We start from the raw sequence: 27,243 nt of genomic DNA, 5'->3' as shown, positions 1-27,243 counted from the left end.
TGAAACGATTTTCGGAAGACACATTCTACACACAATATACAATATATATCACTCAATTTCATAGTCAAATAACCATCAAAAATTAGAAATGCAAGCAAGATAACAGCAAGACAGTTTCGGCCAGCACACATCTCACCAATTTCTCAACTTTCTCTTCATTTTCTAACCATAAGCCTTTCATATAACACATAACCAACATCAACCAAGCAACAAATCCTCAAGGCAGCTACCTATAATCCACCTCAAGACCACTAGCCTAGAGATTAAAGCAACAAATGAAATACCTCAAGTCCGCTAGCCCATTCCTTGCTTAGGGTTGTAAACCCGTGCAAACTAAGCTTCATTCTTGAAGAAATTAGAAAGATTGAAGAAGGTGAAGGGTTACCTCTTGAACCCTTGACGAAACCAGAAATTTTTTACCAAAACACTCCAAACAAAGTCCACAAGATGATGCCTTTCTCCAAGCTAGAACTAATCTCCAAGTAGTATGTGATTTGGGTGAAGATTTGTGAGGGAAATGGAACAAGATTTGAGCAAGATGAAAAAGCTTTCTTCCTTCCTTTTCCTTTGCTGTTTCGGCCGACCAAAGAGAGGAGAGAGAGAGTGGTTTGAGTTGTGTGAAGCTTCCCTTGGAAGATTGGAGGGAAAAAGGAAATAAAAGTTAGCCAAAGTCAACTTTGAATAGTGCTCGAATAGTGTTTCGTACTACCACTTTTTTCTCTTGTTTGTTGCACTAGTGCATTAATCCTCCAATATAATCCCTTTAACACTGTAATTATTCACTCTTAGTAGTCTAGTATTATTTTCTCAAATCTTCACTTAGTCGTTTCGACGCGAAATACGCGAACTTCCTATTCACGCGCGATAAAGCGAAATTTAAAAGCAATTCATGCAACGATAATATAATTAACTAATAATAGGGTAAATAATTATAAAAAATGACTATTTTAAGAATAAAAATGTGAGTCCTCACACCATCTATGCGCTAGATCATGTTTGTGTGACAAATCATTACATTTCATGCATATTTTCTACTTTTTAGGATCCTTATCACTTTTACATGATATTTCCTTATATATCTCTTATCCCTATGTATAAAACATAACATTTAGATTTGCATCTCATTTAAAAAAATTTGAAATAGGTTAGATCATTTGCTTGACCAAAATTAGGAGAATTAACCCTTTAAACATGGGATATGGATGAGTATGGCTTCTTAGCCTTAGCACGCTCGTATCTCCTCTATAAAAAGGAAAATCTAGTCACGAATTTTAGCCCCCTCCCCTCGCACCCGTTATGATGCATTCCTTTAGGTCATGTATATTTGTATAATGATTATTTTCTTTTCTCTTCTTCGAATCTCATTATTGCATATTCGTGACCACTTCAAAGGAATCACTTTTGGGCGTCGCAATTAATGCGATTTGCACCAATTAAAATTCGAAGAGACACATTGACCCTTCCGATAACCATTAGATATAGGTTTGCATTCATATAGCAACATCTAAGGGTGATAAATTTTTAAGTTAAAATAAGAAAATTTTTCACTAAATCACACAACTAGCCTTGGCTAGGTTGAAAGGGCGCCTTAGATTGCATCCTTGTCTGTCGCGCCCCATTTTTAAAAGAAAAATAACGTATTTATAAAAATGAATTTTGATTAATTTTTTATTAAAGAATGAGTTTTCTGATTTTTAAAAAAATAAATAAAGAAAATGGGCCTAAATGGGACTAAAAAGTGCAACGATTTTGACCCAAAGATAATAGTTTAAAAAGGGTTTTTAATGAAAAATAGGAGTCGCCACTTGGTATAGAGTTAAGGTGTACCAAGTCATCTAAAATGAATTTTTAGAGAAAAAGTAGAAAAAACCCTTTTTAACCGACTCCAAATCTTTGAAAATCAGAGAAAAGTGTTCGGGAGTCACGTTTGAAGAAAGGGAAGGCAAGGATACATTGCAAGGTACCCTTTCAACCTAGCTAAGGCTAGTTGCATGATTTAGTCAAAATTTTTCTTATTTTAACCTAAGAATTTATTACATTTGGACGTCACTATATGGACGCAAAACCTAAACCTAGGAGGATATCGAGGGAGTTGGAATATCCCTTCAAAGCTTAATTGGTGCAAATCACATTAATTGTGATGCCCAAGTTGACTCTTTAAAGAGGTCATGAATATGCAAAAATATGAGATTCGAAGGAAAGAAAAGAAAATAATAATCATACAAATATACGTGACCTAAAGGAATGCATCATAACGGGTGCGGGGGGTTAAAATTCGTGATTTTAATTTTTCCTTTAATAAAGGGAATACGAGCGTGCTAAGGCTAGAAAACCATACTCGTCCATATCCAATATTCGAGGGGTATTTTCCTATCTAATCAAACAAATGATCTAACCTAGTTCTAATTTTCTTAAAGGAAATGCAAGTCTAATATAATGTCTCACACATAGGGATAAGGAATATACATATAGGGGGAATATGGGATAAGGGATATACATATAGGAGAAATGTCATGATAAAAAACCCTAAAAAAATAGAAAATATGCATGAAAATGTAGTGATTGTGTCACCCAAACATGATCTAATGCGTGAATGGCCCCTAAGGGTCTAGCCTTGGACTAGCCCACGTCTATAACTTCTCACTAGCGTTGGACTAGTGAGAAGTCGAGGAGAAAGGCCACAACTAGCGTTGGACTAGTGTGGTGACATCATACATTTATTATAATCAAATAAATCATATAAAACATAATAAAACAAATAAACACATAATATCACATAAAACATATAGCACATAAGCATGATATCTAGATGCAAGACCCTAAGAAAGCGAGTAACACGTAAACACACACGCATGCAAAACACACAAAGCAAATAAAGACCGAACTATTACACTTAGGGGTCCCTAATTACAATCTAAAAGGAGAAAGAATGAAATAAAATAAAATAATAACCTAACTATTACAATTTGGCATTTAATGCCTCTCCAATAACCAAAAATTAAATTAAAATAAATGTGCAAAATCAAAGCAATTAAAGTGACTAAATAAATAAATGAAATAAAAACATTCAAAAGGCATGGAATTACGCACATAAAGTCACATAGGGGCACATAGGATTAGGTAAAATCAAAATAAAGAGTAGAGTATACCTCCCTTGAATTAGTGAGCTAATGAAGTGAAATTTCTCTTATTTACCCTCCGAAACAAAGAAAAGGGTCAAGGTATCACTTTAGTTAACAAATAATCACAAGAAATGGAAATAAAAACGAAATGGAATCAATCAAAGCATTCAAATAAAAGTAAACAACCTATATTCATCAAATTAAAACAAACAAGGACCCAATTGAAAGAATTAAAGAAGTTTGAGGGGTCAAATCATTATTTTTACTAATATCAAGGGTCTAAACTAAAATGAAATAAAATTAAGGTCTCAAAACAAAGCTTACCACACCTAACAATAAAATTCATAAAAATAAATCAAAACCCTTTCACCAAACCCCAAAAACATTACCCAAACTTTTAACTATTAAATCAAAACTATAAATCTATCAAAAATCACTAAACCTTCAAATTTCATCCTAAAATGCACCAATAATTTGTCCAAAAATCACATTAAGACATACCAAAGAAAAATAACATTTTAAAGGGACAAAATTGATTAAATTTTCCAATTTTTTGGGCCATAATAGTATAAGGGGAAACTTAAGGGGTTAAAGTGTAATTTTTGAAAATATTTCATGCAGCCTACGAAGAAGCTTTCTTCCTCACTCATCTGCAACTTCGCGACTATGACTTTCAGATAAGACGCAGGTGACAAAATTCAAACAAACAACAATCTTTTGAATCCAAAACAAGACTTTACGCGTCTTATCATCAAAACCCAACTATATACTATGCACCTCCCAAAGATTATCCTACCCAGTCCACACACAAAGGAAACCACAAGAACAGCTTTTAATTCGTTCATCTGCAAAAATTACGTTGAGGAGAAAACATTCTTTGTCTATGGCTTCTAAATAGAACTCGTAGTTCCAAATACACATCAGATGAATAAAATAGCCAGTACCAAACCCATCATAATCATAACGCAGCACAGAGACAGTCAAGATTACCAATCATTCGCAACAGCAAATCTCCAGAAAAATCACACAAAGTGGACCGAAATCTTCATAAAAACTGTGTGAAACTCGCAGGGAGAGAAACCATAGTTACCTGAGAATGATTTCGTGGCCAGTTGAACATTAAATGTTGCCCAGAAAATGCACGCTAATTCCGGAAATGAGGTTGACAGCTCCATCGCAAAATACTTCAGCAACGATGAACGCGATACTTTGGGTCATGATTTGGGAAGGTTATGGATGTTTTTCCTAAAAACTTTCTATAAGAAAGTTGTTCTAATATGTCTAGAGAAAGTGCAGAAACAACGAAATCCTCCCAAAAACTCAACAATTGATCTGAAATTTGCAATGAAGTGGGCTGTTCGTTCAGCCTGGAACCAAGTTTTCGAGCAGACAAACTTTTCTCTTTCTTTGATTTTTCGTTTGTCTTCCTTCTTTTTTTCTTGGCTATTTCCCCTCTCTGATCTTCCCCAAAGTCTCTCCCTTTCTCCTTTCTTGCTTTCTTTCTTTCTTCCTTCCCCCCTTTCTCCCTTTCTATTCTTTCTCCTATTTCACTCCTCCTTCCCTATCCTAGAAAACCCTCGTTTCTGTTTCTTTTTCTTTTCCTTTCTTTTTGTTTCTTGCTTTTTCTTTACCCGCTACCCCTTTCTCTCTTTCTCTCTCGGTTCCCATCTTCTCTCCCCCTCTTCCCTCACTCTTGTTCCTCCTCCTTTTCCAACCTGTAGTTTTCTTGCAACCCCAACCACCACTCTCTTTTTTCTTTCTTGTTCAGCCCTCAAACCTTCCCCTTGGTTTTCCTCTTTTTCTGTTCTCAACCCGTAGCCTCTCTTCCTCTCATTTCCTCCTCAGCCTTTTTCCTTGGTTTTCTCCTCCAGATTCCCGTAGCCTCTTCCTTTTCCTTTGCTTTTTGTTTCCTTTTTTCCTCTACCGCCAGCTCTCTCCTTTTCCATTTTCTTTTGTTTGTTTATTCTTCAAATTTTCCTAGGCTCAACACTTGTCTTGCCACCTACCCCCTCCCTTTACCTGTGTTGTATTAAAACCCAAGACACTTGTCTAATGCTCTCTAATACACTTGCCTAATGCTCCCCCAACACACTTGTCTACCATGCAAGCTCTCTACCTATCTTTTTATTTTTATTTTTTTATTTTTTAAAGTCAATTTAGGTAAACAAAAATATTAATTCCTAAATGCAAATGCATTGCAAAATTTTTATTTATTTTAAAGAAATTGAATCTAAGAGGATTAAAAACAAATTTTTTGAATTTTTGTGAAAATTTCCTTTTTAGAAATTTAACGCAAAAATATTTTTTAAAAAAAATGATGAACCTAATTTATAAAAATAAGCAAAAATAAACACTAACTATCATTTAATCAATTAAAATAAAATAAAATAAACACAAGAATAAATAATAATAATAAAATAAAGTTAAAATTAAATTAAATAAATGAAATTTTGGTGTCTACAGTTTGCCCCTCTTTGTCTGAGTTTCGTAGAGACTCAAGACAAAGACGTAGACACCAAATAATTAACTGTAGTTATTGTACTGTGAGCGGAAATAAGCAAACATAAAAAGGTCAGTGGCATAAAATCCATGCCTGCCGAGGTTGGTAGGATAAAATTCAATCTCAACAACAACAAGATAAAAACAGTCAGTGGGATACAATCCAAGCTTGCCAAGGTTGGTGGGACAAAATTCAAATCCAACCGAGGTAAAAATGGTCAGCGGGATATAACCCAACCATGCCGAGGTTGGCGAGATAAAACTCAATCCCAACCGAGGTAAAATAGTCAGTGGGATACAATCCAAATCTGGAGAGGTCAGCAGGATATAACCCAAGTCTGCCGAGATTAGCGGGATAAAACTCAAATCCAACCGAGCCTGCCGAGGTTGGCGGGATAAAACCCAAGCCCAACCGAGATAAAAACGGTCAGTGGGATACAACCCAAGCCTGCCGAGGTTGGCGGAATAAAATTCAAACCCAACCGAAGTAAAAAATGATCAGTGGGATACAACCCATGCCTGCCGAAATTGGCTGGATAAAACTCAACCCCAACCGAGGTAAAAACGGTCAGTAGGATACAACCTAAATCTGCCGAGGTTGGCGGGATAAAACTCAAGGCCAACCAAGGTAAAAACGGTCAGTGGGATACAACCCAAATCTGCCGAGGTAAAAACGGTCAAGCAAAGTAAGTTGACATAATTAGAAAAAGATGCGCGGAGAGGCGCGGTTACGCTCCAATGTATATCTCAGTCCATAACTTTTGATGATTACAAAACAATTGGATGTTACTAATATTCTTTGAAGAGATTGTTTCAGGAATTGGAACAAAAACAAGGTCAAAGACTTGAAACCAAAACAGGATCAAAGATTGACAAATTGCTGAAATAGCTGTCAGACGCACAAAAGAACCATATCGGACGGCCGACAACTATTGAGTAACTTCGGACGCATGAAGAACTCACACTCGGACGTCCGAAAATAATAAGCCAAGTCTTCTATGATCACTGACCTCGATCGGACACACAATACCTTAGTACCGGACGTCCGTCAAACGTTGCGGTACTTCGGACGCAATACACTGAGAGCACCGGACGTCCGAAAGAAATGAAGAAGGATTTGCAAGTTTTCATTTTACCTTCGGATGTATATTGTGGAAGGACCAAATGTCCTAAGAGTCTCAAGAAAATGTCTTGAACTCACTAACTTCGTTCGGACGCAGAAAATCAGAGTACCGGACGTCCGACACCACCAACGGCTAGTTGACTCTTCAACTGCCTTCTATCCGTTGATAGCATTAATTGAAGAATTTTTTGGTCTCCTATAAATAGAGAATAGTCAACTACTTCAAACAAGTTTTCACACATTAAGTCTACATCAAATCTTGAGTGATTCAAGTTTAAGAATACTCCAAAAGAAGATTTGTACTCTTAGCTATGTAATCTTCATTTAGCTTTTCAAGTGTGATTCAGTTTCTTCAATAGTGTAGCTTTGTGAGGGTTATCCGAGTGATTGTAAAACTTCCTTACTTAATCGAGTGAGACTTGAGGCAAGGAGGAAGTGATCCTTCCTTTGTACACAAGAGATTGGTTGTAAGTTGATCAACTTGAAGAAGCTTGGTATATAAAGTGATATTCAAACTTAAGTCAAGTTTGAAACTTGGTCTGCCATTCTATCCCTTTACTTACTGTCTTACAATATATATTGCTTATTTCTTCTACTCACAATCACTTGTACTAGTTCATTAATTGTTTCTTTGTGAGGTCCTTTAGAAAAAGAAAGCAAGTTCTAGAAAAAGTGCTCATATCTTGGCTAGTTTTTAGATAACCTAATTCACCCCCCCTCTTAGATTGTCTTCGATCCTTACATCCAAGAAATGGGATAGAAGGGTGCACGGCAGACGTTGAGACTCACCAATAGGAAATTAAATTGCCAAGAAGGAAGCGTTAGTGCATGGAAAAGTTTTGAATACTCACCTGGATAATCTTTTCACAAAATTTGCCCCAGTTTCAACCAATTATTGTGCAACCGATCATTTGTTTTGCATTATGGCATTGGTGATCCTTCTTAGAACTTTGATTCAAACCTCTTCTTCAGTCTTGAACCATGAATATTCAATTCTTGGGCGACATTTCACAATTATATAAAAAATTTGCCCCAATTTTGTTATTTGAAACATGTATGGATCTGCAAGAGAAAGAACAAATAATGCCACCACCATTCGACCCGTTTAGCTTTCAAGAAACGTGTAAACATGAGTATTATGATATTCTCCCCTCGATGCTGCAAAAGCTCAACTTTACTCTGTGAACTGTATCAAGTTTCGTTGACTTCCAACACTAATGAAGTATAACATTTGGTATCCGGGGACTTTCAATAAATCAGAGAGATTGCCATTTGATAAATCCAAAGGGATAAATGAGACCATGAAACACAAGAAAAATATTTTATTTACAGAAAATGATGAAAATCCAAATAACATGAAAGCAGCGATTTACCTTTATTGATAGAAAATTGATTTTGGAGAAATGAACCTGTACACTTGAAAGTTTATGTTTGATGAACCAAAACACTTTGATTCTCAAACAAAATGCCACATTTGACCCTTTGGATATCGTTCCCCCGGAATTCAATGCTTGGCAACAGAACCACAATGTAAAGAGAAATTCCAATGAACTGAGTCACAAACCCATCAAATCCAAGCTCATTTCTCCTTATAAAAACCTACCTTAGCGCCCTTTCGGATTTTCACTAAGGCTACCCCCACCTTTTATTTTCTACTTTTTTCTTTTTTCTTTTCCTTTTTTTCTCCTTTTTTCCCCTTTTCTTTTTTTCTTTCTTTTTTTTTCAAAGGTGCCCTTTCGGGTTTTCACCTGATGAACAAATCCTACCGATAGCCTTATCAACTCAGAAATGTGTTTTAAGAAATGATAGCATCAGTATGACAATCCTTCCCTTGCAAAATTGGTAAAGGTGTATTGACATCATTTGCCAGTTAATTAGAAAATTTCTTGACAAAGCTACTGCAAAGAACAGAAGTCAGGACTTTCGGCTTTTGTAATGGGATCTGGTGGGGTGCTTGGAAAAGTTAAGACTTGAAAGCAAATTTCAAAAATGGTTTAAATGATCTGAGATCACATTGTTGTGCCAACCCTAACAAAACTTGCCCCAGTTTGTTTTCAACTGAGCTTCTCTTCTATTTTCTTTTTCCCCCTTTTTCCGATCTCATTCCATTCATCTTTTAAAATTTACAAAATTAGCTCCAATTTATTTTTAACTGAGGTTTTCTTTTCCCTTTTTCCTTTAATTTTCTTTTCTTTTTACTCCGCTATCACTTTTCACCTTTTGAGGTTTTTCTTTCCTTTTCTTTCAATTCAAACTTACCCCAATATGGGGTTTGCGATCCTCAGGGGTTGACAAACGAAATAATTTATTCTGAAAAATCAAAATGGATAATTAGGGATAGAATGTTTAATTAGAAAGGAAGAAGGCTTGACTTTCATTCCATTCCTCGCATTAACCCTGAAAGGAAACTTCCATTTATCAGATGAAAATTTTTTTACACATATCCGAATTGACTGGTTGAAGAAAAACTTGTCCATCCATTTCTGTGAGAATAAGTGCTCCACCAGGCAATAATTTTTTTGACAATAAAAGAACCTTGCCAATTTGGGTCAAACTCTTCTCTTGGCCTCATCTTGCGCCGACAAAAGCTACCTCAACGCTTTTATCTCCTTCTTCAAATAGTCGCGGCTTGCCCTTCTTATTGTAACACTTTTTCTGTTTCTCATTCAAATGAATGCTAATTTTTATTTCCTTGACGTTGACCCCAGTGCCAATATTAATTATTTAGGTTTCTTCTAAGTTCGGTTTGGATTTCTTTTCATACTGTTCAAGATTCTTTAACAAAAACTCAGATTCTTCCGCGTTATCGCTCTCGTCTTGAATTTTCAATTCCATAATTTCAAATTCGTGAGAGATATCGAGATTGCAGTCATCAAATTCTGAAATGGTGATATCCAAAGGGTCAATGTGTTTTATTTTTGGCCATCTGAAAAGAAGAAGATAAATACAACAATGCATAAGTAAAACAATTGAAAAATGAACACTATGGATTTCATTGAATTTCAAACAAAAGATAGGCTATTTAACATAAAATTTGTATTGAAAAGACATTTGAGTCAAAACTATTTACAAAACGAAAATGCAAAAGATGAACAATGCGAACGATTTCTTTCATAGTTCACAACCAAAGGCAATCCCCTAGATTTACCAAAATTCCCTTCGGGAGGGAATATGATTTGTAGTCCAGTTTTAGATGGCTCCTTCGAGTACAAAAGGCTTCTGGACTATTTCGATTACTTTATTCTCCCCCACAGTGTATTTGGTAGGCTGCTCAAACTCCTCATCAGTGGTAATGGCCCCTACAGTATCTTTATGCTCAGGAAGAGGGTTCTTGCTGACATTCGGCCATGATTCACCTTTTTTCTTTAAAATTATGTCCCTAGCGTCAATCATGTCTTGGATCTTATGCTTTAGTGCCCGACAATTTTTGGTAGAGTGGCCAGGATTTCCAGAGTGATATGCACAAATGGTTTGAGGATCATAACTAGCAAGAAGGCCCTTAGGGTAGGTTTGAGAAGGCACCATGCCAATTTTACCAGCAGCCTTACGTTGCTCGTATAATTGGTCAATGGGTCGGTCCAAATTGGTAAAGGTATGGTATTGGATTTGATTTTGAGTTTTATTGGTTTGAGGATGATTATAGGTTTGGTTGTTCGGCAGAACAGGTCTTGGATTAAAGAAAGGTCATTGTCGAGTTTGCAAACTTGGTTGAAAATTTTGGAAAGGTGGTGCAAGGATGTTTTTGTAGTTGGGTCGGGGGCGAGGATGGTTGACAGTAGTGTAATAGACAGAACGGGGGTTTGGGTAATAAGGGTAGGGTGATGAATATGTGGGGTATTGCTGAAATCTGGGTATAGTAAACGGGCCTTGGTCCCACACAAAAGCATTCTCTTTCATTCTTCTTGAATTGAGGCTCTTTTCCATTTTTATTATGACCTTGCAAGGCGTCCAACTGTGATTTTAAGGCCGATATTTTGACAATTTTTCCCGCCCTGACATATTCATCATTTTCCTCCAACTTATTGACAATTGCTGCAAATGAACACCCGGTCATGCGAAAAATCTCCTCAAAATATGGTGGATCATGCGCCTTAATAAATGTAGGGACAATTTCTTCTTCTATCATCGGAGGTTCCACCTTGACTGCCAATTTTCGCCATCGCTTGGCATATGTCTTATGATCTTCAGATGGTTTCCTTTTAGTGCCTTCAAACGTGGTCCTTGTTGGAGCAAATTCACAATTGTACTCGTATTGTCTCACGAAGGTAGTTGACAAATCCAACCATGTTCTCATTTCTTCAGGCTTTAAATTGGAATACCAATCCAGAGCATCGCCTTCCAAGGTCTCCGGGAATAAACATATTGACAAATTTTCATCATCTATTGGCTTTTCCAACTTATTTGCAAATAGTCTTAGATGCGTCTTGGAGTTACCAGTTCCATCATACTTATAAATTTGGGTGTTTTAAATCCCAAAGGCAATTGCATGTTTGGAAAAAGACACAACTCATCATAATCCAAGCCTCTAGGCTTGCTCAATCCTTGGTTTTTTCTCATGAATTCATCAAATTTATCCAATCTTTTTACCAGATTTTTATCTATTGGGGTGGAGGATTCACCCGTTTCCACCTTCCCTTGCATAGAAGCATCCCGCATGAATGGTTCAGTGGTGGTGTGATGAGGTACTTGAGAGTCTGGGTAATTCTGAGACATTTGAATGCTGGCTGGGTTGACTTGGATGTTTGGGGGTAAGTATATGGAAAACTGGAAACAGGGTAGGTGAAAGTCTCTTCGGATATGTATGCAAAGGACGGTGCAAAGGTAACTTGGGTATGGGATAAAGGATGTGGTTGGTGTTCTATTTCAGACTGGCTGATAGGTATGGGATAATGTCGGATACCGCCACTGCTAGTAACCAGTTGGTCAATCATGCGCCTTTGGGTTGTCATTTCCATGCTCAATTCATTAAATTTGTTTAACATCTCGCTCAATTGAACTCCCAATTTTGCAATGTCTACTGGAAGTGCCGTGGTGGACCTGTCAGATTATTCCGAATGTGCACTCATGTTTCCACAGTTTCTCAAAGCTTGGCTACGTGATCATGTAATATGGGCTTTCTTCATGTAGCTATGTTCACAATTTCCTGAAAATTTAAGAAAAACCCTATTTAAATTCCTCTCTTGACCAGATGTTGACAGAAAGAAAGAAAAGACGCGAGTTAGTAACAATTAAAGTAATTCGTGTGAGAACCCATAATTGCCCTAATATTTTCCTAGGGTTTTTTTCCCTTAAATTTCATGTTTTCTTCATTTTCTGGCCTAGGAATATTTTATTGGTGGATTTTATGAGTAAGAATAGTTTTTAGATGATTTTTCTAGCATTGGGTAGTTTTTGAAAAATTACGGATAGATTATGGATGTGGGCCCCACTAGTGCGGAAAGTTCGGAAAAATTCGGCCAATAAGGTTAAGTTTCGGATACTGTGAAAAATTTATCGGGTGTTAAGAGATAAGTAGAGTGTGTGATATGATTGATGTGAGAGAGAAAAGAAAGGATAGGAATGCATTTATTGGAGTGCCACATGTCACCATGATATTGGTTAGGACTTAAGAGTTACTATTCTTTTTTTTGACTATTTTGACTAAGTGGTTAATATCTTCAAAAAATCACTAAAATTCACCATTTTTCACCTCTTGTTGGCCGGCCCTCTCAAGCTCAAAGAAGGAAGAAACTTCATCAATTTTCAAGCTTCCATTTGGTTCAATCTTCCAAAAACAAATACCTAAACTAGATTTCACTCCATAAAATTCCTCCCTTGGGTGCTAGTAAGTAGTTTAGTGAAGTTTGTTTGAAAACTTAAGGTGTCCAACATCTTCCTCTCTCTTGATTACTTGGTAAGTGGTATATGAACACCCTCCTATATTTAATGATGTTGAATTTATGCCTAATGGTGGCTTAAGTGAGGGATTATGTGTTTTATTTCTTGATTTGAAGTGAATTGGTTGAGTTTTTTTATTTTTTGAGGAATTTTCTGGTTTCATATGTTCTTGATGGTGTGGTTGTTTTTGATGGTTGGTAATAAGGGGCTTTGACTCTAGTAGGTGTGAATTGTTGATAAATGCAATCAATTTTGGATTTGGATTGAATTGAGAAATGTTAGGGTTTCAAAACCCCTAATTCTGTCTGATTTTAGATCATAGGGTTAGAGGCCGAATTGGACTTTGCTCAAAACATGAAAGTTGTAGGTATTGATGAGTTTGAAGTGCCTGCAAACATTCAGGGCATTTAGAGTAGTATAGAGTGAGTTATGCCGTTTTTACTGTTGCTATTTTTGGTGAACAGAATGTGCGAACTGCGATAGTAATTGTCTGTTTTGACTGGAATTGGTTTGGATTTTGTTGTTGGTGTCTTCTGATGAAATGTAGCTTGATGTCTTAGTTTTCATATTCCTTTGGAATCAATGCATTTGGACCTGTATAGACTGAATTGGACTGATTACAGTTTTGTGTGATTTGGGAACCTGCAATTACGGTTCTGGGTTGGTTTTCTGCATTTTTGACCTAGTTTTGCTAGGATTTGGACTGAGTGGCCTTCTACATTGTTGTAGCCCTGTCTTTTAGCTTCGAGATGGTGGGTCTTACGCCCTCATCCGATAAGCGTAGCTCATTTTGTGCCATTACCGCATTTAGAGGCCAAGAACTGTTTTTGTTGTTGGGACAAATGAGTTCCATGTCTTGATTTTCTGGTTTGCTTATATACCTATATATGCATATGAAACCCTATTGGGGTTGTGTTTGGCTTGGCTTTATGACTCGTTATCGAGTCTTATGGTATTTGTTTACATATTCTAGGGCACGTTAGTGCACGACGTACTAGGGACGACGGTGCATGAAACCTCACTTGCTTACTTGGTGAGTATACTACTCACTTGGATTTATAATGTGGCTTTGCTATATGTGATTGTGATGCCTTGAAGGCTTGTTTGGCTATTGGAAATGATTAGGGTGAGGGTGTACTTGACCGCCCTCATTCCTTTTATTCTTGTGACCGATTGTTTACCGTTTCACTGTATTACTGTACTGCTATATGAATTCTTGGATTTCATTCATGGAAATTGTTTGGGTGTTGGTTGGACGAGTATCCAACGGCCCTACTGTACTGAGCTCGACCCCGTTGGCATTCACTTGAATCGAGCCAGCGAGGGCTTGGTCGTGAAAATTGACTAGCCACGGGGACTGAAATGGGAATCTTGTGGTAATGAGACCCTTGGTTCCGGTGTACTCGAGTATCACCTAAAGCTACTGCTTGGAGTGCGGGCCCGGTTGGGGTATGATGGGTGGAAGGAATGGAAGTGAAGTGAAGTCTACGGTTTGGTACTTTTAACATTGACGGAGGGTCAATGAGGTTGGATCAAGAATGTAAGCGTGGAAATGGGCTCTTAAGAGCCGTCTGTATCCTTTTACTGAATTGTTTTGCTTCTTATTTGAATATTTGCAATGAACGATTATGCTTAAGTGATCTTGGTTGATTGTGTGATAGTTGCTCACTGAGCTTTAGCTCACACCATTCCATTTGTTTTCCTTACAGGAAAATAATCACTTTTGGAAGTTCATACTTGTTGGTTGTCAAATTGAGCCATGTATATGTCTATTTTGATAGCTCTTTGCATGAAACCCTAATGTATGTTGGGTTCATCTTTTGGATTGGCAAACCGAACCTTGTATGCCTATGATGAATAGTTTTTGACATGCCGATGTGGTTGTAAATGTTGAATGACTATGTATTAAGGTTTGGTGGGATCTCGGATTCCACTATTCCAGGCATGAGTCATCGTTTTCATGTTCTTATGATTTTGTTATTTTGGTTCTTGTGGCTTGTTCGAGCGCGCTTTTATTTTCCCGAAACGTTCTAGATCGCGTGTAACTGCCCGTAGTCCTGGCGAGAGCTGGGCAGGCAGTCCGCTAACCCCTTTGGTTCGCCTTAGGGGAAGGTGGGGCTGTCACAGGTGGTATCAGAGCCTAGGTTTGAATTAGCCTGGGTGTTATAGGACTGTTTGACTTGAGGATTGTTGTTTTGGCCTTTAAGCTTATATTTACGATTACATGTTCTTGTGATGTAGGATGGCCGGACAGGGTGACTCTAGTGCTGGTCCTTCGGGGGCTAGACCTCGCAAAGTACTTCCCGTGATTCCATATCAGATACGGCCGGGAGGGGCCGTCATTCGTTGGAGCCCGTCTAACCGTCTTCGACGGTGCCCGTGTAAGGAGAGATATGCTTACCCGAACACTCTCGTGTTTGCGCTAGATAAGGAGCGCAAGGTGTTGGCTAGAGAGAATGCTCGACTTGAGGTCGATGCGATTCAGGATAGGGCGACCAACGATAAGCAAGCTGCGCGTATTAAGGAGCTAGAATACGACGTACTTGAGGCCGAGGATCGAGTAGACGACCTTTACGCGCAATTAAGGGAGGCACGAGAGCGAGAGCTTAAGCGAGCTCGCAAGGTCAGGGGTCGCGCTGAGGCGATCCTTAATTTGTGTGACGATGGCCTAGAAGAGTGTAGCGACGAGGCGTCGTGTGCGGAGGCCGACCCTAGAGAGGAGTCTACCCCGTCGCCTGGGTCCCAGACCCCGGCAACTGACTAGGCCTTGACTTCTAGGCTTTTTTTGGGATAGTTGGTGGTTTTTGTATGTACATAGGGCTAGGGATAGAGCCTTAGCTAATCGTTTTGGGTCGTTAGATTAGCTACGTGTAAATCTCTTTTGATAAGGCCAATCCTCGGGGGATTTTCTATGTTTGTTTCTGACTTGCCTGTACATGACTTGACTGATTGCATATATGTGTGTGGCTTTTGGCTTGTATATATGTTTTGATCATGTTTGCAATGTATCCATATGTGTTACTGTGCAAGTTTTGAATGTTACTTACGATGCCGTATTATGACTTTGGTTTAGTACTCTTGCCTAGACCAAGTAAATTATGGAAGGTACTAGACAACCCACACCGGTTAGGGGTGCGGGGGAAACCTCGACTGGACCTGATCCTGAACCCCAAGCCGACCCTAATGCTCAGATAGCTGCTGCTATGCAGCAAATGACAAACCTGCTTGCACAAGTAGTGCAGCAACAAGCTCAGAACCCAAACCCTAACCCTGGAAATCCCGGAAACCCTGGCCATCATATCGAGAGCGAAGATAGAGCTCTCGAACGTTTCCAAAAGTTCGCTCCGCCAAAGTTTGTTGGGGGACCCGACCCGGACGTTGCCGAGAGGTGGCTTGAAAAGATGGTTGACATATTCGCAGCCCTACACTACCCTGATGAACGGCAGGTGACGTTTGCCGTGTTCCAACTTGAGGGGGCGGCCCGTTCCTGGTGGAACGTGATTCGCCAGAAATGGGAACGTGAGCAGACGCCCAGGACTTGGGTGAACTTTATTAGAGAGTTTAATGCAAAGTTTTTCCCTCCTCTGGTCCAGGAGAGGAAGGAGGACGAGTTTATTCGGCTCCGTCAAGGGGCTCAGACGGTGGCGGAATATGAGAGTCAATTCACCCGTCTGTCCAAGTTTGCGCCTGAATTAATCATGACTGAGCAACGACGGATTAGGCGCTTTATTCAGGGTCTAAATGTTGAGATTCAGAAAGACCTCGCGGTGGCTCAAATCACTGCGTTTAGCGAGGTTGTGGAAAAGGCCCAACGGGTTGAAAGTGCACGGGTGCAAGTCCGGAACTTCCAGGCAAAGAAGCGTGGCTTTCCTGGGAGTAGTTCTGGACAGGGTGAGAAGAGCACTCCTGCTAAATTTGGACGAGGAATGGGAGGTGGTCGACAATCTGGAGCTGGTAGAGGGACTCCATTCAGGGGTGGCCAAGCTGGGCGAGGACCGAGGGGAAACACTCAGAGTGGATCGGCTTCAGCACCTCGCGGTCCCTGCGGGCATTGCGGGAAGCCAAACCACACTGAAGATAACTGCTGGAGGAAACAGGGTAAATGTCTGCGATGTGGAAGCGCGGACCACCAACTGGCTACTTGCCCGGTCCTGAAACAAGATGGAAAGGGAAGCCAACCCCCGCCGAGGACCAATACTGGACCAACGAAGGGAGATGGGTCCAAACCGAAAGTTCCAGCTAGGGTTTACTCCTTAGAGCCCCATCAGGTCCCAGAGTCTTCGGAGGTCGTAGAAGGTACGATCCCTATTTTCCACCGCTTTGCCAAAGTTTTAATTGATCCTGGTGCCACTCATTCGTTTGTTAACCCTGATTTCATGTGTGGCATCGATATAAAACCTGCTAGTTTACCTTATGACCTAGAAGTTAGTACACCTACGGGAAATCAACGTTTGGTGACTAGTATGGTTTATAGGGATTGTGATGTATGGGTAGGTGAAAAGAAATTTTTAGGCGACCTGATAAGCTTGTCCATTAAGGGGTATGACGTGATTTTGGGTATGGACTGGCTAGCCAAATATAATGCCCAACTGGATTGTAAAACGAAGGTGGTAGAATTTCACATTCCTGGCGAGGCAACCTTGAGGTTGGATATAAGGGGTAGGTTAGCCTCATCTGCTTTGATTTCGGGCATTCGAGCTAGGAAACTGATAAGTAGAGGGGCGCAAGGATTTTTGGCCTTTTTGATTAACACCCCCACGGATAAGTTGAAAGTGGAGGACGTGGCCGTAGTGAGGGAATTTCCAGATGTATTCCCTGATGAGTTAGTAGCTTTACCTCCAGAACGGCAAATAGAATTTCAAATAGATTTGTTACCTGGAACTGCACCTATCTCAAAAACCCCTTACCGAATGGCGCCTGCAGAACTTAAGGAGCTTAAGTTGTAATTACAAGATCTTTTGGAGCGGGGATTCATTCATGAGAGTGGGTCTCCTTGGGGAGCGCCTGTCCTGTTTGTGAAGAAAAAGGACGGAACCTTGAGGATGTGTATTGATTACCGAGGCCTGAACAATGTTACGATCAAGAATAAATATCCACTGCCCCACATCGACGAGTTGTTCGACCAGCTGCAAGGTGCAGTGGTCTTCTCCAAGTTGGATCTTCGACAAGGGTATTATCAGTTGTTGATTAGAAAGGAGGATATACCGAAAACTGCCTTCAACTCTAGATATGGGCATTTCGAGTTTGCCGTTATGCCCTTTGGACTGACCAATGCTCCCGCCGCCTTTATGGATCTAATGCATAGGGTTTTCAAACCCTATCTAGACCGATTTGTCGTTGTGTTCATTGATGACATTTTGGTCTACTCTAAGACACGCGAGGAGCATGAAGAGCATTTGAGAGTAGTGTTGCAGACATTAAGGGAACATCAGTTGTACGCCAAATTTAGCAAATGCGAGTTTTGGTTGGAGAAGGTAGCATTTCTAGGGCACGTAATCTCCCACGAAGGTATTTCGGTGGACCCGGCAAAGGTAGAGGCTGTGACAAATTGGAAGAGACCAGAAAATCCCACGGAAATTCGCAGCTTTCTAGGGCTAGTTGGGTACTACCGCCGTTTCATTAAAGATTTCTCCAAACTGGCAGGACCTTTAACCGACCTGACGAAGAAGCATGGTCGATTTCTTTGGAACGCCCGATGCGAAACAAGTTTTCAGGAATTAAAGAGAAGATTGACCACAGCTCCAGTACTGGTCTTGCCAAATGGAGTGGACGGGTTCGCGGTATATGCAGATGCGTCGCGAGAAGGCTTAGGGTGTGTTTTGATGCAGAATCGGAATGTAATTTCTTTTGCCTCTAGGAAGTTGAAGCTTCACGAGCAGAATTACCCGACCCACGATCTGGAACTAGCCGCGGTTGTGTTTGCTCTGAAAAAGTGGAGGCATTACCTATATGGGGTGACTTTTGAAGTGTACTCGGATCATAAGAGTCTTAGGTACCTTTTCTCCCAGAAAGAACTGAACATGAGGCAACGACGATGGATGGAATTTTTGGAAGATTACGACTGCACAATCAACTACCATCCGGGAAAGGCAAATGTGGTAGCCGATGCCTTGAGTCGTAAGGTGCAAGTAGCAGGGTTGATGATTAAAGAGTGGGATTTATTAGAATCCGTAGGTGAGTGGAGACCCTGTCTTGGGAGCCATAAGGTGTTATTTAGCAATGTTAGGGTGACCTCCACTCTACTGGAACGCATTAAAGAGGGGCAAAATGAAGATTTGATGGTAAAGAAGTGGAGAGAGAAAGTGGAGAAGGGAGAAACATCGGACTTCAATTTGAGTCCTGAGGGTATTTTGAAATATCGAAACCGAATAGTGGTACCGAAGGTCGAATTATTGAAAACGGAGATTCTGGAGGAAGCTCATCGGTCCAAGTATACAATCCATCCGGGCAGCAGCAAGATGTATCAGGACCTGAAGGGAACCTATTGGTGGGACAATATGAAGAGGGAAATCGCCCAGTACGTGCAAAAGTGTCTAATTTGCCAGCAGGTGAAAGCAGAGCATCAAAAACCATCGGGTCTGTTACAACCCTTGGAAATACCCGAGTGGAAGTGGGAAAACATCACAATGGACTTTGTTTCCGGTCTACCGAGGACGCAAAGAGGACACGATGCCGTTTGGGTGATCGTTGATCGCTTAACCAAGTCGGCCCATTTCTTGCCGGTGAATATGAAGTATTCCATGGACAAGTTGGCCCGACTGTACATGGACGAGATAGTAAGGCTACATGGTGTGCCTGTAAGCATCGTCTCCGACCGGGATCCACGATTCGTATCTCGATTTTGGCAGAAGTTTCAAGAAACCTTGGGGACTAAACTCAATTTGAGCACGACCTATCACCCTCAGACGGATGGACAGTCAGAGCGGACGATTCAAACTCTCGAGGACATGCTACGAACTTGCATTTTGGATTTTGGAGGCAACTGGGGTCAACACATGACCTTGGTAGAGTTTGCATATAACAATAGCTTCCATTCATCAATCCAAATGGCTCCGTATGAAGCTCTCTACGGACGCAAATGCCGCTCGCCGATTTACTGGGATGAAGTTGGCGAAAAGAAAGCTTTAGACCCGGCAACTATTCCATGGATGGAAGAGGCTCAAGAGAAAGTCAAGTTGATACGGCAACGACTTCAAACAGCTCAAAGTCGACAAAAGAGTTATGCGGATAATCGAAGAAAAGACTTGGAGTTTGAAGTTGGAGACCACGTATTTCTCAAGATTACACCCTTACGAAGTCTTACTACGGGCAAAGGAGGAAGAGATGCGGAAGAAGTATCCAAATCTGTTTGAGAGTTAAGGTGAGAAATTTCGAGGACGAAATTCTTTTAAGGGGGAGAGAGTGTGAGAACCCATAATTGCCCTAATATTTTCCTAGGGTTTTTTCCCCTTAAATTTCATGTTTTCTTCATTTTCTGGCCTAGGAATATTTTATTGGTGGATTTTATGAGTAAGAATAGTTTTTAGATGATTTTTCTAGCATTGGGTAGTTTTTGAAAAATTACGGATAGATTATGGATGTGGGCCCCACTAGTGCGGAAAGTTCGGAAAAATTCGGCCAATAAGGTTAAGTTTCGGATACTGTGAAAAATTTATCGGGTGTTAAGAGATAAGTAGAGTGTGTGATATGATTGATGTGAGAGAGAAAAGAAAGGATAGGAATGCATTTATTGGAGTGCCACATGTCACCATGATATTGGTTAGGACTTAAGAGTTACTATTCTTTTTTTTGACTATTTTGACTAAGTGGTTAATATCTTCAAAAAATCACTAAAATTCACCATTTTTCACCTCTTGTTGGCCGGCCCTCTCAAGCTCAAAGAAGGAAGAAACTTCATCAAATTTGCAAGCTTCCATTTGGTTCAATCTTCCAAAAACAAATACCTAAACTAGATTTCACTCCATAAAATTCCTCCCTTGGGTGCTAGTAAGTAGTTTAGTGAAGTTTGTTTGAAGACTTAAGGTGTCCAACATCTTCCTCTCTCTTGATTACTTGGTAAGTGGTATATGAACACCCTCCTATATTTAATGATGTTGAATTTATGCCTAATGGTGGCTTAAGTGAGGGATTATGTGTTTTATTTCTTGATTTGAAGTGAATTGGTTGAGTTTTTTATTTTTTTGAGGAATTTTCTGGTTTCATATGTTCTTGATGGTGTGGTTGTTTTTGATGGTTGGTAATAAGGGGCTTTGACTCTAGTAGGTGTGAATTGTTGATAAATGCAATCAATTTTGGATTTGGATTGAATTGAGAAATGTTAGGGTTTCAAAACCCCTAATTCTGTCCGATTTTAGATCATAGGGTTAGAGGCCGAATTGGACTTTTATCAAAACATGAAAGTTGTAGGTATTGATGAGTTTGAAGTGCCTACAAAATTTCAGGGCATTTGGAGTAGTATAGAGTGAGTTATGCCGTTTTTACTGTTGCTGTTTTTGGTGAACAGAATGTGCGAACTGCGATAGTAATTGTCTGTTTTGACTGGAATTGGTTTGGATTTTGTTGTTGGTGTCTTCTGATGAAATGTAGCTTGATGTCTTAGCTTTCATATACCTTTGGAATCAATGCATTTGGACCTGTATAGACTGAATTGGACTGATTACAGTTTTGTGTGATTTGGGAACCTGCAATTACGGTTCTGGGTTGGTTTTCTGCATTTTTGACCTAGTTTTGCTAGGATTTGGACTGAGTGGCCTTCTACATTGTTGTAGCCCTGTCTTTTAGCTTCGAGATGGTGGGTCTTACGCCCTCATCCGATAAGCGTAGCTCATTTTGTGCCATTACCGCATTTAGAGGCCAAGAACTGTTTTTGTTGTTGGGACAAATGAGTTCCATGTCTTGATTTTCTGGTTTGCTTATATACCTATATATGCATATGAAACCCTATTGGGGTTGTGTTTGGCTTGGCTTTATGACTCGTTATCGAGTCTTATGGTATTTGTTTACATATTCTAGGGCACGTTAGTGCACGACGTACTAGGGACGACGGTGCATGAAACCTCACTTGCTTACTTGGTGAGTATACTACTCACTTGGATTTATAATGTGGCTTTGCTATATGTGATTGTGATGCCTTGAAGGCTTGTTTGGCTATTGGAAATGATTAGGGTGAGGGTGTACTTGACCGCCCTCATTCCTTTTATTCTTGTGACCGATTGTTTACCGTTTCACTGTATTACTGTACTGCTATATGAATTCTTGGATTTCATTCATGGAAATTGTTTGGGTGTTGGTTGGACGAGTATCCAACGGCCCTACTGTACTGAGCTCGACCCCGTTGGCATTCATTTGAATCGAGCCAGCGAGGGCTTGGTCGTGAAAATTGACTAGCCACGGGGACTGAAATGGGAATCTTGTGGTAATGAGACCCTTGGTTCTGGTGTACTCGAGTATCACCTAAAGCTACTGCTTGGAGTGCGGGCCCGGTTGGGGTATGATGGGTGGAAGGAATGGAAGTGAAGTGAAGTCTACGGTTTGGTACTTTTAACATTGACGGAGGGTCAATGAGGTTGGATCAAGAATGTAAGCGTGGAAATGGGCTCTTGAGAGCCGTCCGTATCCTTTTACTGAATTGTTTTGCTTCTTATTTGAATATTTGCAATGAACGATTATGCTTAAGTGATCTTGGTTGATTGTGTGATAGTTGCTCATTGAGCTTTAGCTCACACCATTCCATTTGTTTTCCTTACGGGAAAATAATCACTTTTGGAAGCTCATACTTGTTGGTTGTCAAATTGAGCCATGTATATGTCTATTTTGATAGTTCTTTGCATGAAACCCTAATGTATGTTGGGTTCATCTTTTGGATTGGCAAACCGAACCTTGTATGCCTATGATGAATAGTTTTTGACATGCCGATATGGTTGTAAATGTTGAATGGCTATGTATTAAGGTTTGGTGGGATCTCGGATTCCACTATTCCAGGCATGAGTCATCGTTTTCATGTTCTTATGATTTTGTTATTTTGGTTCTTGTGGCTTGTTCGAGCGCGCTTTTATTTTCCCGAAACGTTCTAGATCGCGTGTAACTGCCCGTAGTCCTGGCGAGAGCTGGGCAGGCAGTCCGCTAACCCCTTTGGTTCGCCTTAGGGGAAGGTGGGGCTGTCACAATTCGGATGCATGTTCTATGGAAGAGCCCTTTTTGTGCCAAGGGTAGGCCTACAATGAGAATGCAACCCTCTAAGGTATACACTATACAATACCTGATGAATCCGATCAACTTATTGATATTCAAGTGAAAAGAAATTTGAAAAATTTGGCCAATCGGAGTAACAAGAGACATTTGTCCTAACAAAATGAGGACAAAGTCCGAACAGATTGATTACTTTGATTGACACATAGAGTGATGTTAAAAAATCAATTTATTGCGAAAAAACCTACTTTTGAAAGGATTACAATATCTCAACTAGGTTTTCAGTGAACCTTAGATCGAAATCCTAAAAGAGAATAAACGTGTCAAATGGATCGGACGAAATCGATGATTTATTCAAAAATTGACTGGATCACCCTAAAAATGGTAAACTGATCAAATGGATTAAATGAAATTGATGATTTATTTAAAATTGACCGGATTGTCCTAAAAATGAGCAAACTGGTTAAATGAATTGAATGAAATTGATGATTTATTCAAAATTGACCGGATTGTCCTAAAAATGAACAGATTGTATGGAGTGGATGGTTTATCCAAAAAAATCGACTCAATCATCCTAGATGTAAAAATGGGATGGATGGAATTGATGGTTTATTTGAAAATTGACTAAATTGCCCTAAAAATGAGTAAACTAGCAAAATGGATTATTTCAAAATTGACTAAATTGTCAACCCATTTGTGGTTTTCAAATTGTACGAAATTCGTTACAATGCATTAGTCTATGAGTTTTCTAAAATCAAGATTTGGCCTCGATATATTTATCGTCTCAACAATGAGGAATTATTTGTGAATCTCTTCAACTTAATGTCCTTTACGCAAGGAATTTTTACCAATTCTGATAAAATGGCCAAAAGATGATTGTTAGATGCTCATATTCTAATATGCAAAAGTTGCTCTATTATCATGAAAAAGATTGGATCCTACCTTACCTTGTGCACTACCCCTTTGGATGGTACAAGAAATTTAAATGTGCAAGTCTAATTGGATTAAATATCCAAGACACGAGGTGGCTTATTCCTATAATGGGACCTCCTACATGGCATTCCCTCTAAAGTTTATGCATGATGCCAATTTATCAAAGTTATTAAATTTGCAATTTGAAATGAAAACATGACCTAAGAGACCCTTCATATGCCAGGGTAGGCCTAAAATGATGTGCACTTATTAACCTACGAATGCAATACATCAAAATTTAAACGTGCAATAACCTATCTAAGAGGATAGGTTCTAAAGGAGTATCATACCAGATCTCTTATTTTCTAGCGTTTGTGAATGCAAAAGACGAGAAAACAAGGAAATGTTATTTCAACAAATAACACATTGTGGCAATTAAATAATACAAGAAGCAAAAAGAAAAATAAGGAAAGAGGGGTGGAATCCCTCCCCTCATGCTTAGTGTTCCTAGTTGGGTAAGGTTGATTCTATCCTAGGGTATTTCTAATATGGATGCATGAAGTTTGGCTTACTAATGCATCTAGACTCGATAAGATTTCAGCCTTCCAAGCCTTCAGACCAAGAGGCGAAGGGTCATCAATCCTAAGGCCTTCGGTCGGTGGCTTGAGTGATCCCTTAGACATCGCTATGGGCGCAGAGCACACCATCCGCCTACCTAAGGAAATCGATCCTAATCCTACAAGGAAATGTGGGAAGCGCCCACAAAAAAGAAAAAAAAAGGTAAAAATAATGCAGGCACGTATGAGGTGCTTTCTTATGAGGGGAGGGATTATAATACCATCAAATGCGGTTGAAGGTTCTAGGGTAGCTACCCCCTTCCCCAAGATGCAAGCGCGATATAGAAATATAAATGAATGAAAGAAAATAAATACATTATTTATCTCATACATGAATATCGAGACGATTTGTACGTGTAAAATGCAAGAAACTCTAAAAAGAAGAAATGCAACCTAAAACCTCCAAATGTGATACATAAAAAGGCTAGAAAAAGAAAAGGATTGACTAAATCAAATGCTCGGACTCTCTAAGTCCCTAGTGGAGTCGCCAAGCTGCTGCGTCCCATTTTTAAAAGAAAAATAACGTATTTATAAAAATGAATTTTTGATTAATTTTTGATTGAAGAATGAGTTTTCTGATTTTTAAAAAAATAAATAAAGAAAATGGGCCTAAATGGGACTAAAAAGTGCGACGATTTTGACCCAAAGATAATAGTTTAAAAAGGGTTTTAATGAAAAATAGGAGTCGCCACTTGGTATTGAGTTAAGGTGTACCAAGTCACCTAAAATGAATTTTTAGAGAAAAAGTAGAAAAAATCCTTTTTAAACGACTCCAATCTTTGAAAATTAAAGAAAAGTGTTCGGGAGTCACGTTTGAAAAAGGGAAGGTAAGGATACAATCCAAGACGCCATTTCAATCTAGCCAAGGCTAGTTGCGTGATTTAGTCAAAAATTTTCTTATTTTAACCTAAGAATTTATCACATTTGGACGTCACTATATGGATGTAAAACCTAAACTTAGGAGGATATCGGGGAGGTCGAAATATCCCTTCAAAGATTAATTGGTGCAAATCACATAAATTCTGATGCCCAAGTTGACTCTTGGAAGAGGTCACAAATATGCAAAAATATGAGACTCGAAGGAAAGAAAAGAAAATAATAATTATACAAATGTACATAACCTAAAGGAATCCATCATAACGGGTGCAGGGGGCTAAAATTCGTGACTTTAATTTTCCCTTTAATAGAGCAAATACGAGTGTGCTAAGGCTAGAAAGCCATACTCGTTCATATCTCATATTCGAGGGGTATTTTCCTATCTAATTAAACAAATGATCTAACTTAGTTCTAATTTTCTTAAATGAGATGCAAGTCTAATGTTATGTCTTACACATAGAGATAAGGAATATACATATAGGGGGAATTTTTTTTTTTTTTCACAAGGGGAAAACTCCCCAACTTTTATTAATTGCAAACGCTAAAAATACGAAGGAGGGAAAAGTCCCAACCTTCAATACATGCCAGAGAACTAGGAGTACTATTCCTAAACATTAAAGTTGCGAATATATGGATAACCTATTGCATCCAAATTAATCAACGACCGAGCTCTACTTGGAAGTTGCTGATGAGATTGGAAAGTAACATATGGACTCTCCAGAGATAAAGCAGCTAAGTTGTCTGCCACAGCATTCGCCTCACGATAAATATGTGTAATGGTCCCCTTCACCTTGCATAGTAACAATCGAATTTGACTTAAGACGCTACACAACGGCCACTTGCCAACAGATTGACTAGTAACCAACCGTACCAACGCTAGTGAATCCACTTCCACCAAAATATCTGACAACCCTGCTCCAACACACCACTGTAGACCAGTTAACAATGCTAAGCCCTCCGCATGTACCATCTCATATTCCCCGAATTCCTTATAAAAAGCACCAAGCATCTTCCCTTCAAAACCTCGTATCACTCCACCGCTTTTAGACAAACCATTTGACACATTTGCATCGGTGTTAAGTTTGATTGACCCTCGAGGAGGCTTCATCCATGATATAGCCTTCGGACAAAAGGATTTAGCTGGTTTGATCCGAAAGTAACGTGCAAAATACGTATCCGTATCCCCCTCCAACTGAAATCTGTTCAGCATGCGTACAACCCCCGTAGCAACCAACCACCCATTGATATCGAAAATAACTTTAGAATAGACGGGGGGATATTTCCAAACCGAGCATCGTTTCTACTACGCCACAGAAACCATAACACTACAACTGGTATAACACACCGAACATGATCCAATCGCCCACTCCCAGAAGATTGAAACCACACCACTAGCAGCGAAGAAACACATGTGAATGACCCCCACGGAATTCCGCAAGCCAGAAAGAAGTGCTGCCAAACAGCACTTGCTAACCTGTCATGCAAAAAAATATGATTCAAAGACTCCACTGCATTACCACAGCAATCACATTTGGAAACATATAGGGGGAATATGGGACAAGAGATATATATATAGGGGAAATGTCATGATAAAAAGACCCTAAAAAGTAGAAAATATGCATGAAAATGTAGTGATTGTGTCACACAAACATGATCTAACGCGTGAACGGCCCTCAAGTGTCTAGCGTTGGACTAGCCCACGTCTATAAGTTCTCACTAGCGTTGGACTAGTGTGGTGACATCATATATTTATTATAATCAAATAAATCATATAAAACATAATAAAGCAAATAAACACATAATATCACGTAAAACACATAGCACATAAGCATGATATCTAGATGCAATGCCCTAAGAAAGCGAGTCATATGTAAACATACAAGCATGCAAAACACACAAAGCAAATAAAGCAAATGAAGACCTAACTATTACACTTGGGGGTCCCTAATTACAATCTAGAAGGGGAAAGAATGAAATAAAATAAAATAATAACCTAACTATTACAATTTGGCATTTAATGCCTCTCAAA

The sequence above is a fragment of the Coffea eugenioides genome, chromosome 4, assembly GCF_003713205.1.
Source record: "Coffea eugenioides isolate CCC68of chromosome 4, Ceug_1.0, whole genome shotgun sequence".
Lineage (NCBI taxonomy): Eukaryota > Viridiplantae > Streptophyta > Magnoliopsida > Gentianales > Rubiaceae > Coffea > Coffea eugenioides.
The sequence above is the reverse complement of the archived record's forward strand: the minus strand, read 5'-3'. Positions refer to the sequence as shown.